Source organism: Sus scrofa, chromosome 3 (genome assembly GCF_000003025.6).
Source record: "Sus scrofa isolate TJ Tabasco breed Duroc chromosome 3, Sscrofa11.1, whole genome shotgun sequence".
Lineage (NCBI taxonomy): Eukaryota > Metazoa > Chordata > Mammalia > Artiodactyla > Suidae > Sus > Sus scrofa.
Window position 1 is genome coordinate 92,876,385 of NC_010445.4, and position 13,395 is coordinate 92,889,779.

Sequence of the window (13,395 nt, forward strand, 5' to 3'; positions counted from 1 at the left end):
CCTATCACAGCTCTATGAAGAAGAAAGTGCTGTTTTTTTTGTTTTTTGTTTTTTTTTTTTGGTCTTTTTGTCTTTTCTAGGGCCGTACCCACAACATATGGAGGTTCCCAGGCTAGGGGGTCTAATCGGAGCTGTAGCCATTGGCCTATGCCAGAGCCACAGCAACGCAGGATCTGAGCCGAGTCTGGGACCTACACCACAGCTCACGGCAACACCATATCCTTAACCCACTGAGCGAGGCCAGGGATCAAACCTGCAACCTCATGGTTCCTAGTAGGATCATTAACTACTGAGCCATGACGGGAACTCTGAAAATGCTCTTATTGAACCCATTTTAGAAGCCTCTCTGAGGCTGAGAGGCTGGGTAAACTGATGAAGGTCACCTTGCTGCTGGAGTCAACGACAAAGGGTACTGGAACATGCTGCTCCAAAATATGCCGCCTTGGCGTAAGGAGCATTTTGAGCTGAAGGCAATTACAAAACAACAGATGCAGGAAAAAAAGTATCTGCTCTTCCCCAGTCTTGCTAAAAACAAGATATATTTTTCTCATTTTTTTTTTTGGCCCGGCCAGGAATCAAACCTGTGCCGCAGCAATGATACCGAATCTTGTATCGCTAGGCCACCAAGGATCTCTTAAAAGCAGGATACAAATTTTCATTTGTAAAGGTGTTTCTTTCTTCCAAGTTGGAAAGAGAAGGACAATTCTTGGACTCATAATCACCAGAGACAACTCTGGACTCTTATCAGGTCAGAGATGGCATCTGAGAGGCCCCTACACAACAAACCTTACTAAATAACCCTGGTTTTCTATTAGTTTCCTCTGATATATTTTCCTTCCCACTGTTTGCCACCTCGAAAGTCTTCACTCCTTTTTTTTTGCCGTAATTTTTCTCTGCAAATTCACTCTTCTTTGTTAAGATGCCATATAAGCCCCAAGTTCCAACCATTTCTTTGAGTTACTCATCACTGAGGTTCTCCCATGTATATGCATGCTGCATGCTTTCATAAAATCTGTTTTTCTCCTGTTAAGTTGTGTTTTGTCAGTTTGATTCCCAGGATTTTAGTTACAGGCCCTAAGAGTGTAGAGAAAAAGTTTTTTTCATTCCCTACAGGATTTAACCCAGATCTGTCAATGCTAAGACTAGGCTCTTACTGTCTCATAAAAGATGCTCAGTAAGCAGAGGATAAGTGAATGAAGGGCTCTGTATTAGTTTACTCAGGCTGCCGTAACAATATACCACTGACAGCTTGGCTTAAAAAATAGAATTAATTTTCTCACAGTTCTGGAGGCTGCGAAGTCCAAGGTCAAGGGGCTGCCTATTTAGTTCCTGGGCTTGCAGATGGTGGCCTTCTTGCTGAGTCCTCACATGATGCGGGGAGCACTCTGGTGTTTCTTCCTCTTAGAAGGACACAAGCCCTGTTGGAAGAGAGCCTACCCTCATGACGTTGATCCTTACTTCCTACAGGCTCTAATCCTAATACAGTCACGTTGGGGAAGCAGAGCTTCAACATATGAATTCAGAGGAGGACAAAATTCAGTACAGTCATCCCTCGGTAACTGTGGGGAGCCCCCCATGGCTACCAAAATCCCTTATGCTCAAGTCTCATATAAAATGGCATATTATTTGCATATAACTGACACACATCCTCCTAGATACTTTAAATCATCTCTTGAGTACTTCCAATAATTAATACAATGTAAATGTTTTGGAAACAGTTGCCAGGGCATGGCAAACTCAAGTTTTCTGGAACTTTCTGGAATTTTTTTCCTCAAATATTTTTGATTGGTTGAATCGGCAGATTCGGAACCCACAGATACAGAGTAGGCTCTTTTCCTTTCTCCTGAGCAAAGGAAATAATAATGACTATATAACAAGAAAAATAAAAGTCAAACTCTGGTCACTGAGAATAGTTGTTCAGTCTTTTCCTTTGCTGTTATGGGGAACCACCAAACGGTGAGGGGGGAACTACTAACCTGTTTCTGTCAATATTGATGGTTTTATGGTTTCTGGACGTAGTGAGGCCTTGGCAGTGGCCACAACATCCTTTCAGGTGAGAAGAAACAGAAGGGAAGTGAATGGCTACAGAAAATGGAATGATCGTAGACTAATAATGCCTGAGCAATTATGCTAGTTGCACCCCATCTGTCTCATACTTTCAACATCAGCAGATCCGACCACAGCTCTGCTTTCCCAAGCAGTGGAATGTGTCTCAGGCCTGAGATGGTTCACCTGCCGAAATCCGGTCCCTTTGCTCTTTGCACCCAGGGCATGCTTCAGAGAGGCCGAGACACTCCGAAGTAGGTGTATTGCTAAAACTAGGTTTATGATTATAGAATCACAGTTTCCTTTCTACTTTTATCTAAAATTATACATGGGTCCTGCTGGGGGAGAAAATGGGCTCCAAAAGGCTGGCAAAAACATTTGTACAATAACCAGTCTTTTAAAGGCATATATATTTTTAAAAGGTAATTCCTGCAGCAAAACTAATTATTTGGAACATTTCACTTTAGAGTAGCTGGGGTTTGCTGGAATAACTTATATAAGTCCAGAGGAAGCAATATGAATGGAGTCATTAGGACAAAATGGATGCTCCTTGCTCCAAATCTTAGAGCAGGAGACTGTTCCCAGCCACTTAGAACTCATTTCCTGGCTCCCTGTGGAAGCTTCCAGCATTCAGGAACCTACAGGTGAATCACTCCTGATGACATGAGGGTGTGAGGTGGGGTTTGGCAAGAGGACAGAAACTGGAGTCCCAAATTGGTTGCAAACAGCAACTGGCACCTTTACTAAACCAGGGAAACAGAAGGGAGGAAGCCGGAAAAATGAACCAGGAAGAGAACGTAGGTGCCTTCAGGAATCCTTCGTGCTGTCCTGGGTGGAGCCTCCTGCCCACCTTGCTTCTCTCCGGCTGCCTCCTTCTCTTGAATTTTTTTTTTTTTGCTTTTTAGGGCTGCACCCTGGGGCATATGGAAGTTCCCAAGCTAGGGGCTGAATTGAAGCTGCAGCTGCCGGTCTACACCACAGCCACAGCAACACCAAATCTGAGCTGTGTCTGTGACCTACACTGCAGCTCATAGCAATGCCAGATCCTTAACCCAGTGATCTGGGCCAGGGATTGAACGCACAGCCTCATGGATACTAGCCGTGTTGTTACTGCTGAGCCACAACGAGAACTCCGAGGCTCTTGGATTTTAAGCTCCAACAACTAAACAATGTGTGATTCCATCCCACAAGATATGCCTTGCTTCTGTGTGTTTGCTCAAGCTATTGCCACCACCTGGAATGCCTTCCTTCTCCCATACCTCTTCAGCTGGCTGACTTCCACCTAGCCCACAAGGTAGAGCACAGGTGGTCCTTCCTCCAGGAGACCTCCCCATTCCCAAGCCCATGCTTCACCTCTGCTGCCCTCTTACCCAAGTACAGATCGCTCACTAAATTGTCCACCTTGGATTACGGATGTCATGGCCTGTGGATGGATGACTTCTCAAGCAGCCCCAAGTGTCCTCATCTTTGCATCTCAGTGCCTGGCACATCTTAGGTAATCAGTATAAGGTGGGTGAATTCATGTTGATAGAGGGGGAAGGAATGATGTGGACAAAAACATGATGGCAAGAGCTACTTTTCCTGGATCAAATACGGCAAGGTTAGAAACTACAATTCTGGACCAGGGTGAGAAGGTCAGGTCTGGTGCACCTGCTGTGGTTGCTCTTTGAAAAAAAATCTATAAGGTCACCAAATAGGAACAGTATAATAAAAGCCCCATTCTCTTTCTATATCCTCAAGCAAATCGAGTTGGAAGGGGCCTTGGCATTGACCTCACTCAGGCTGTGTCATTCAGGAAGTGAGGAAGGGAGGGCCGAGGGAGGTTGGGATTTGCTCTGGTCCCACAGGAAGTCAGTGATGTCAGGGAGGAAGTACTTCTTTTTCTTTTACTCGTCTTAGGCTCAGTGGCGGTGGCCTTGTAAATTAGACTGACCAAAGTTAGATTCATCAGAGGAAATGAACAGTTTATTAACACATGCAGTGCACATCATCCAACGGAAACTTCAGTGATGAGTAATTCAAAGGGGTGGTTACAACTGGGCTTATGCTGCATCTTAACCAAAGAACAATAAATTTATAGAGAAGTGATAAGACAGAGAAAAAGGACTTTTTGAGTTTCTAGACATGGCAAATTTGGGGAAGGTGAATTTATGGGGGAACTAGCAGAGATAAAGGCTAGTTAGTAAAGTTTATTATGTCAATTCTTCTGGTGCCCTCTCTGGATGATAAAGATCTAGAGTCATCCCCAGAGATTAATTTTTTTTTTTTTTTTTTTTTTTTTTTTTTTTTTGCTTTTTAGGGCCACACAGAGTTTCCCAGGCCAGGGGTCAAATATAAGCAGCAGCTGCCAGCCTACACCACAGCCACAGCAACTTAGGATCCAAGCTTTGTCTTCAACCTACACCACAGCTCACGGCAGCACCAGATCCTTAACTCACTGAGCAAGGCCAGGGATCGAACCCACAACCTCATGATTCCTAGTCAGATTTGTTTCTGCTGCACCACAGTGGGAACTCCCTCAGAGATTAACTTTTGTTCTTCCTAGTAGAGAAGGGGGGGGGCACCTTTACAAATTTACGTCTGGCTTATAGGCGAATAGTGGGAGGGCAGAGTTTTTCTATATCTACTTCTTCTCAATTGCCTTGACTTCAAACAATCTTTTTGTCAAACAGCTTATTTTGGGGTGGCATAGTCTGCTACCCATCAGTGGCAACACCAGGACAAAATCACAAATCTCCTGATTCCCCAGTCCTGTATGGTCGCTCTGTGTCACTGGTGTCAGGGAACACGAATAGAGAGACTACTTCCTGGGGACAAGGGGCACCCATCCCATGACTGAGCACTAAAAGAAAGGGGCTACAATTCAAAAGCAAACTCCAAACTATTACATCTAGAATGGATAAGCAATGAGGCCCTACTGTAAAGAAGAGGGAACTATATGCACTCTCTTGGGATAGGACATGATGGAAGATAATATGAGAAAAAGAATGTATATATATATACGTATAACTGGGTCACTTTGATGTACAGCAGAAATTGACAGAACATTGTAAATCAACTATAATAAAAGAAAAAGACCAAAAAAAAAAAAAAGAATATGTATATGTGTATGACTGGGTCACTTTGATGTATAGCGGAAATTGACAGAACACTGTAAATCAATTATACTTTAATAAAAAATAAAAATAAATAAAAAACATTTTTATTACTAAGGAACAAAACAAAACAAAAGCAAACTCCTGTCATGACAGCCCAGGGAGTTCCTGCCTCTCTGGAATTGTGTGGGAAGGCAAGAGAGTAGGTCAGCACTGTCCAGGTAAACTGTGACACAAGCCACAGGCATAATTTTAAATTTTCTGGTAGATGATTTTTAAAAAGTAAAAAGAGCCATTTTCTGATGGGGTAGTGGGTTAAGGATCTGGCGTTGTTATTGCAGCAGCCTGGGTTGCTGTGGCATGGGTTCAATTCCTGGCTCAGGAATATCCCCCTGCCATGGGCTTGGCCGGAAAAAAAAAAAAAAAAAAAGAAATAAGGAACATTTCTCCAAAGAAGACGTATAGATGGCCAACAGGCACATGAAAAAATGCTCAACATCACTAATTATTAGAGAAATGCAAATCAAAACTACAATGAGGTACCACCTCACACTGGTCAGAATGGCCACCATTAGTAAGTCTACAAATAACAAATGCTGGAGAGGGTGTGGAGTAAAGGGAACCCTCCTACATGCTTGGTGGGAATGTAAATTGGTACAACCACTATGGAAAACAGTATGGAGGAACCTCAGAAAATGAAATATAGAACTACCTTATGATCCAGCAATCCCATTCTTGGGCATATATCTGGACAAAACTTTCATTGAAAAAGATACCTGAATTTCCTATATTCATAGCAGCACTATTCACAATAGCCAAGACATGGAAACAACCTAAATTTCCATTGGCAGACGAATGGATTAAGAAGATGTGGTACATATACACAATGCAATACTACTCAGCCATAAAAAACAAAACAAAACAAAACAAAATAAGGCCACTTGCAGAAACATGGATGGAACTAGAGACTCCCATACTAAGCAAAGTAAGTCAGAAAAAGAGGGACAAATACCATATGATATCACTTATATCTGGAATCTCATATATGGCACAAATGAACTTATCTATAGAACAGAAACAAACTCATGGACATAGAGAACAAACTTGTTGTTACCAAGGCAGAGGGGGAGGGAGTGGGATGGACAGGGAGTTTGGGGTTAGAATATGCAAACTATAGCATTTGGAGTGCTATATAATTGCAGCTATTGCTCCCATTTGACCCAGCAACACTAGATCCAAGCCAGGTCTGTGACCTACACCATAGTTCAGGGCAATGATGGTTCCCTGACCACTGAGCTAGGCCTTGGATCAAACTGGCATCCTCATGAATACTAGCCAGATTCATTACTGTTGAGCCACAATGGGAACTCTGGAAGGACTAGATCTTTTTTTATTTTTATTTTTATTTTTTTGTCTTTTTGCCTTTTCTTGAGCCACTCCCGTGGCATATGGAAGTTCCCAGGCTAGGGGTCTAATTGTAGCTGTAGTCACTGGCCTATGCCAGAGCCATAGCAACACGGGATCCGGGCCACGTCTGCGACCCATGCCACAGCTCATGGCAATGCCGGATCCTTAACCCACTGAGCAAGTCCAGGGAAAGAACCCGCAACCTCATGGTTCCTAGTCGATTCGTTAACCACTGAGCCACTCCTGGAAGGACTAGATCTTTAAATGAAATGCTTTATTTTTAATTTCTCTAAGCCCAGTTGGCTGCTTTCAAAGCTCCATGTTTTTGGCTCAGTAAAAATTTCTCCTGCCCTCTTAAGTTTCTCAAGTGCGCAGTCTTGGACTTTTAGCCTGGTCCTTGGCAGAATTACAACATACCAAATCCCATCTTCCTTAGTGGAAGATTTCTCCCACTATTCCCCAAATCTTACCCCAGCCCCAGCCTCTGGGATCCTATTCCTATAAAGTTTTGCCAGTAAATCTCTTAAATTGGGATGCAAGTGAGTATGAGCTGCCTAAGAAGGATCAACTGGGGTGGAGATCTTAATTCAAGATGAAGATTAGAAAGCTGCTTCTTGAAATCACTCAGCTGTTAAAAGCAGAGCTCATTTTCTCGTAACCATCTCTCTATCCCAAGGAACAGGTCATCAACTTGTGAGAAGGTATATTGTCTCCAAGGGATACAGTACAGTTATTTTCATTTTGAATGAGTGGAAAATGCCTCTTGTAAACAATTTAATTTTTCTTTTTTTTTATTTTCTTTTTTTAATTTTTTTGTCTTTTGTCTTTTTGTTGTTGTTGTTGTTGTTGTTGCTATTTCTTGGGCCGCTCCCGCGGCATATGGAGTTTCCCAGGCTAGGGGTTGAATCGGAGCTGTAGCCACCGGCCTACACCAGAGCCACAGCAACGCGGGATCCGAGCCGCGTCTGCAACCTACACCACAGCTCACGGCAACGCCGGATCGTTAACCCACTGAGCAAGGGCAGGGACCGAACCCGCAATCTCATGGTTCCTAGTCGGATTCGTTAACCACTGCGCCACGATGGGAACTCCTAATTTTTCTTGATAAGGATAACTCGGAGCCAGTAGCTCCCAAGTTTGGGGTAGATCAGTAAACTTTTAAAATAAACAGAACAAAAGAGAGAAATAAATAAAACCTTCAGTAGACTACAGTTGTATTAAGAATAATGTTCCAGGAGTTCCCACTGTGGGCCAACAGGATCGGTGGTCTTTCTGGAGCATAGGGACGTGGGTTCGATCCCCAGCTTGGCACAGTGGGTTAAGGATCTGGGGTTGCCGAAGCTGTAGCCTAGGCTCAGATCTGATCCCTGGCCCGGGAATTCTGTATAATGTAGGGTGGCCAAAATAGAAAAAGAAAAGAAAAATGTTCCAAAACTTGGAAATAGGGAAAGGGATTATAACTGTCTTTCCTTCAAGGGTTATGCAGGACTAATGGAGGGTATTAATCAGTTTTCTAAGTTAGTAAACTTTATTTTTTTAAGGTTTTTTGTTTGTTTGTTTGTTTGTTTGTTTTTTTGTATTTTCTAGGCCCGCACTTGTGGCATATGCAGGTTCCCAGGCTAGGGGTCTAATCGGAGCTGAAGCCACTGGACTTCCCCACAGCCACAGCCACAGCAACACGGGATCCAAGCCACATCTGTGACCTACACCACAGCTCACAGCAACACCGGATCCTTAACCCACTGAGCAAGGCCAGGGATCGAACCCGCAACCTCATGGTTCCTAGTCGGATTTGTTAACCACTGAGCCACAGCAGGAACTCCTCTTTTTTGCCCCTATAAAGACTTCACTCTCTCCAGTGCTTGGAACTAGCTTTACTATCTTGCTGATTGACTCATAATGCATTAATTTTTTTTTTTTGGCTCTTTTTTAGGGCCTCACCGGCGGCATGTGGAAGTTCCCAGGCTAGGGGTCTTTCTTCCCCTCCTCGTTAAGCCTGGGTTAGCCACAGCCACAGCAACACTGAATTTGAGCCGTGTCTTTGACCTACACCAAAGCTCATGGCAATGCTGGATCCTTAACCCACTGAGTGAGGCCAGGGATCAAACCTGAGTCCTCATGGATACTAGTGAGATTCATTACTGCTGAGCCACAAAGGGAACTCCTAAGCTGCTGCTGCTTTTTTTTTTTTTTTTTTTTTTTTTTTTTTTGTCCTTTGTCTTTTTAGGGCTGCACCTGCAGCATGTGGAGGTTCCCAGGTTAGGGTCGAATAGGAGCTGAAGCCGCCGGCCTACACCACAGCCACAGCAATGTGGGATCTGAACCATGTCTGAGACCTATACCACATCTCAAGGCATCGCCAGATCTTCAACCCACTGAGCGAGGCCAGGGATTGAACCAGGATCCTCATGGATGCTAGTTGGGTTCGTTCACCACTGAGCTACTACCAGAACTCTAAACTTGCATTTTTTAAAAAAGTTTTGCTCAGGAAAAGTTGACATACAATAATCTGCATCTATTGAAAAGGTTCAGATTGATGAGTTATGCATGTACCCCCTCTGAAGCTATCTCCATGTCTTCCCAGAAAGCTCAGGAGGCAAAATGAATATTATCCCCAAACCTGCTAACTCAGGCTTAATGAGGGGTAAAGAAAAGGCCTCAAAAGTGTTTGTCTCAATTGGCCACTAAAGTTTAATAGTGAAAGACTGGTTAAGGATAACAATGCTTTGTACAACCATCAGAAGGAAAGGAGAATATTTTGAGGAACTTTTCCTGTTTTTTTTTTTTTTTGGTTGGGGGAAGTGGCACTTTTAAGACATCCATTTCTAAAATCAGTCCTTTTTAATGGAAACACCTTGGCCAAAAATCTGTTACGGAATTTTGAGCCCCATAAAACAAGATTTAATGCGAAAACAAAAAAACAAAAACAGAACAGGACACACTCTCCTTTATACAGCACCTGGGCTTACTGGATACTTTAAGCGGAAAGAGTTGGCAAAAATGGTGCAAGCACCCTTCTGCCCTAGAACAGCTAATAAACGCTCAGGTGAGGGGTGCCCTTCCTATCCTGTAGGAAAGGAGCATCCTTATCTCCAAAGACAACGGGATGTGGAGAAGAACCTTAACACAAAGGATGTGCTAAGTCTCTCCCAGTTACCCCACTTAGTTCATATCATGTGAACTACCCTCGTCCTCCCCCACTACCCATTCTTCACCAAACCTAGCACCAAAATACTCAGATCTGGGAGTTCCCATTGTAGCTCAGCAGGTTAAGAACCCAAATAGTTGGAGTTCCTGTCGCGGCTCAGTGGTTAACAAATCCGACTAGGAACCATGAGGTTGCCGGTTCAATCCCTGGCCTTGCTCAGTAGGTTAAGGATCCGGTGTTGCTGTGAGCTGTGGTGTAGGTCGCAGACGTGGCTCGGATCCTGCGTTGCTGTGGCTCTGGCATTGGCCAGTGGCTGCAGCTCCTATTCGACCCCTAGCCTGGGAACCTCCATATGCCGTGGGAGCGGCCCAAGAAATGGCAAAAAGAAAAAAAAAAGAACCCAATTAGTATCCATAAGGATGCAGGTTCCATCCCTGGCCTTGCTCAATGGGTTGAGGTTCTGGCGTTGCCACAAGTTGTGGCATAGGTTGTAGAGGTGGCTCAGATCTGGCATGGCTGAGGCTGTGGTGTAGGCTGGCAGCTCCTATTGAACCCCTAATCTGGGAACTTCCATATGCCACAGGTGCAGCCCCAAAAAAGTAAACAAACAAACAAAGAATACTCAGATCTGTTTCTCCTGGTCTTCGTTTCCTTACGAAGGCTTCCATGTCACATAAAACTTACATTAAATAAAAGTGTCTGCTTTTCTCCTGTTACTCCATCTTTGTCAGTCAACTTTTCAGAGCCAGCCAGGGACCCTGAGAGGGTTGAGGAAAACTCTTCCCTCTCCTGCGCCATCCTCACAGTCAAGATAAGGAACTTAAATTTCCTTGTACCAGCAAAAGACCCTCGGCAAGAGCGTGGTCGTTTAGTTTGGGGGAACCACACAGAAGGTAGATGCTGAGAGACCTGAGTGGTGAAGAGAATCCAGGGATGGGTGGGGCCCAAGTCCGATAAATCGAAATATTCATTCTTTAGTGAGTGCCTACCGTTTACCAGGCCCTGAGCAAAAATCTAGGCAGGATGCGTCGCCCTTGTGTGTGCAGAACACAGACCCACGGCTCAGGACTCACTAGCAGGATGCCAGCCCCTCAGCTTCCCATCCACACCCCCTCCTCCTTCCAAAGTCTAAGGGGGTCAGATGTGGGGGAACGGGGGCCTTTTGAATATCAGGGGTGATGGAGGAAGAAAGCTTCTCCTGGAATCATCCCTTTTCCAATAAAAAGGCTGCTTTAATTTCAGAAATAAGACAGAGATGGTATGTTAGTCTGGAAAAGCTGTCCACGGGGACGGCGTCCTCACTCCCGAGCAAGTTTGTTCTAATGAAAATAGAGGCAGTGGTTATTGCACACATTCATATTCCTACCAGATTGGCTTTGATTCCGAGGCTGGGCCTTTGCTGTTCTGTCCCAGGGGCCAAGGTGCCGGCGCAGACATGGATGTCTGGTAGATCAGCTGTGCATGGGCAAGTCTGGGAAGAAGGGAGGGGGACAGAGGCCCGTTGGGCTTTCCTGAAAACTGGTGGGGGGAAGGTAGGAGGGAGGGGGCTGAATGAGGGATGATATTTATGTGGATCATCTTCCCCATGGAAGTTGAGCAGTGCATGGTGTGCTGGCTTGGTGGTACCTTCCTTTTGAGAGACCAAGTGAAGAGGAAAACGTTTTGGTTTCTTTTTCTTGAGCACGCAAGGTGGGTTTGGTGAGAAGGGCTACTGATACCCAGCCCCACCACCAGATGAGGAGGGTTACCTGTGAGTGAAGATAATAGGGTGAGAACCCTGGGGTTAGGTGAATGCTGGTGGGAAAGGGGTGTTGGACACCTGGGGGGCCAGCGGTAGCCCTATAATAACTGGGCAATGTGAGAAGAGGTGGGAGTTCTGGAGGCTGGAATTATAGGGAATCCAAGTGCACTGTGCATGTGTGTGTGTGTGTATGTGTGTGTGTATAGCTACCCTTCTCTGTTGGTGGGGGATTTGTTCCAGGATGTCCAAGGATACAATCTCCGGATGCTCAAGTTCCTTATATAAAATCAGGTGCTATTTGCATATAACCTATTCATACCCTCCTGAATTCTTTCTTTATTTATTATCTTTTTAGGGCCACACCAGAAGCATATGGAAGTTCCCAGGCTAGGGGTCTAATCAAAGCTATAGCTGCTATCCTACACCACAGCCACAGCATTTCAGGATTGGAGCCACATCTGCAAGCTACACCACAGCTCACAGAAAGGCCAGATCCTTAATCCACTGAGTGAGGCCGGGGATCAAATCCTCATTCTCATGGATACTAGTCAGGTTTGTTTCTGCTGAGCCATGATGGGAATTCCCTCTTCCTGATTTCTTTAAATTGTCTCCAGATTTTTTTTTTTTTCTTTTTAGGACCACACCTGCAGGCATATAGAAGTTCCAAGACTAGGGGTTGAATTGGAGCTGTAGCTGCTGGCCTATGCCACAGCCACAGCAATGGGGTATCTGAGTCATGTCTTCAACCTACACCACAGCTCACAGCAACACCAGATCCTTGACCCACTAAGTGAGGCCAGGGATTGAACCCATATCCTCATGGATACTAGTCAGATTTTACCGCTGAGCCACAACGGAACTCCCAAACTATTTATAATACCTAACACAACATAAATTCTATGTACATAGTTGCTACTGAGAGGCGCCCTCAAGTTTTGCTTTTTGGAAATTTCTGGTAATATTTTTCCAAATATTTTGATCTGTGGTTGGTTGAATATGCAGATGTGGAAGCATCAGATACAGAGGCCTGACTGCACATTTAACTGTAAATGGGGCCGAGAGGATGACTGTGAAGAGATTCAGAATATATCACTGAAGATGTTTTTTTTTTTTCCTGAATCTCCCTTATCTGCCTAAAAGCAGAATCTCTCAAAAGAATTTAATTGCCATTAATCCCCTCCTCTGGGATTTTTTTTTTGTTTGGCTGCAGCATATGGTGTTTTTTAATTAATTTATTTATTATCTTTTCGCCTTTTCTAGGGCCACTCCCTCGGCATATGGAGGTTCCCAGGCTAGGGGTCTAATCGGAGCTGTAGCTGCCAGCCTACGCCAGAGCCACAGCAACACGGGATCTGAACCGCGACTGCAACCTACATGACAGCTCACGGCAACGCCGGATCGTTAACCCACTGAGCAAGGCCAAGGATCGAACCCGCAACCTCATAATTCCTAGTCAGATTCATTAATCACTGCACCACGACGGGAACTCCAGCATACAGTGTTTTGATGTGGGATTGATCTCAGTCTTCAGACCAGGGATTGAACGCTGCAGCAGTGAAAGTGCCAAATCCGAACCACTAGACAAGTAGGGAACTCCCTGGGATTTTTATAATCAAGGAAGATTGGTTCCTATTACCAGATATCACCAGGTTAAAAAAATCACCTAAACAGGAGTTCCCTTTGTGGCTCAGCAGAAATGAATCCACCTAGGAACCATGAAGATGCAGGTTCGATCCCTGGACTCTCTCAGTGGGTTAAGGATCTGGTGTTGCCGTGAGCTGTGGTGTAGGTTGCAGACGCAGCTCAGATCTGTTGTTGCTGTTGCTGTGGTATAGGCCAGCAGCAACAGCTCCAATTAGACCCTTAACCTGGGAGCTTCCATATGCTGCGGGTTCAGCCCTAAAAGGACAAAAAGAGACCAAAAAAATAAAATAAAATAAAATAAAATAAAATAAAAT

At 44.6% G+C, this 13,395-nt stretch overlaps 1 long non-coding RNA gene across 1 annotated transcript in view; it reads right to left on the reverse strand.

The window, feature by feature from the left end:
• The window catches only part of LOC110260142, a 54,504-nt gene continuing 41,377 nt past the window's right edge, over positions 269-13,395 (reverse strand). Inside the window, exon 3 of the long non-coding RNA XR_002342992.1 lies at positions 269-1,418. This is a non-coding gene — a long non-coding RNA (uncharacterized LOC110260142). The remainder of the gene's footprint in view (positions 1,419-13,395) is intronic.